Here is a 1981-nt window from a genome sequence, read left to right on the forward strand (position 1 = left end):
CTTTGTACATTAAACATACATATATATGTATATCAGCCAATACATACTATACAGCGGGGAAAAAAAGTATTTAGTCAGCCACCAATTGTGCAAGTTCTCCCACTTAAGAAGATGAGAGAGGCCTGTAATTTTCATCATAGGTATACCTCAACTATGAGAGACAAAATGTGGACACAAATCTAGACAATCACATTGTCTGATTTGGAAAGAATTTATTTGCATATTATGGTGGAAAATAAGTATTTGGTCACCTACAAACAAGCAAGATTTCTGGCTCTCACATACCTATATCTTCTTCTTTAAGAGGCTCCTCTGTCCTCCACTCATTACCTGTATTAATGGCACCTGTTTGAACTTGTTATCAGTATAAAAGACACCTGTCCACAACCTCAAACAGTCACACTCCAAACTCCACTATGGTGAAGACCAAAGAGCTGTCGAAGGAGACCAGAAACAAAATTGTAGACCTGCACCAGGCTGGGAAGACTGAATCTGCAATAGGCAAGCAGCTTGGTGTGAGGAAATCAACTGTGGGAGCAATAATTAGAAAATGGAAGACATACAAGACCACTGATAATCTCCCTCGATCTGGGGGCGTGGGTTCAAAATGATCACAAGAACGGTGAGCAAACATCCCAGAACCACATGGGGGGACCTAGTGAATGACCTGCAGAGAGCTGTACCAACATAACAAAGGCTACCATCAGTAACACACTACGCTGCCAGGGACTCAGATCCTGCAGTGCCAGACGTATCCCCCTGCTTAAGCCAGTACATGTCTGGGCCCGTCTGAAGTATGCTAGAGAGCATTTGGATGATCCAGAAGCAGATTGGGAGAATGTCATATGGTCAGATGAAACCAAAGTAGAACTGTTTGGTAGAAACACAACTTGTCGTGTTTGGAGGAGAGAGAACACCATACCTACTGTGAAACATGGGGGTGGCAACATCATGCTTTAGGGCTGTTTCTCTGCAAAGGGAACAGGACGACTGATCCTTGTACATGAAAGAATGAATGGGGCCATGTATAGTGAGATTTTGAGTGCAAACCTCCTTCCATCAGCAAGGGCATTGAATATGAAATGTGGCTGGGTCTTTCAGCATGACAATGATCCCAAACACACCACCCGGGCAATGAAGGAGTGGCTTTGTAAGAAGCATCTCAAGGTCCTGGAGTGGCCTAGACAGTCTCCAGATCTCAACCCAATAGAAAACCTTTGGAGGGAATTGAAAGTCTGTGTTACAGCCCCAAAACATCACTGCTCTAGAGGAGATCTGCATGCAGGAATGGGCCAACATACCAGCAACAGTGTGTGACAACCTTGAGAAGACTTACAGAAAACGTTTGACCTCTATCATTGCCAACAAAGGAAATATAACAAAGTATTGAGATGAACTTTTGATATTGACTAAATACTTATTTTCCACCATAATTTGCAAATAAATTCTTTCCAAATCAGACAATGTGATTGTCTGTATTTGTTTCCACATTTTGTCTCTCATAGTTGAGGTATACCTTTGATGAAAATTACAGGCCTCTCTCATCCTCTTAAGTGGGAGAACTTTCACAATTGGTGGCTGACTAAATACTTTTTTTCCCCACTGTACATATATATTTACAAATGCTGCAATCCCTGCGTGACTTACCCCCTTCGTCTCTGATGGCATCAGAACAAGGCACTCATTGGAGCATATGGAAGTGCGCTCTCGTGAGCGCAATGCTTCGCAGCAAAAGGAATGCAAGCTTGCATTCGCTTTGCTGTTTACTTGTAATACCAGTGCACATTAGTGTGCGCTGGTATTACACAGTGGAGCACAATTATTTCTTTCATGAAAGTGATATTTAGCGCTCCACTTGTAATCTGGCCCCTAATGTATTGTTCATATTGAGTAAAACTTACTCCTTTTACCTGTTTAATTGATTACTGCTGCTGTAAAGTATCTCTGGATTGTTTTTTTTTCTCAAATGCTGAACACTGTG

The sequence above is a fragment of the Bombina bombina genome, chromosome 2 (genome assembly GCF_027579735.1).
Source record: "Bombina bombina isolate aBomBom1 chromosome 2, aBomBom1.pri, whole genome shotgun sequence".
NCBI lineage: Eukaryota > Metazoa > Chordata > Amphibia > Anura > Bombinatoridae > Bombina > Bombina bombina.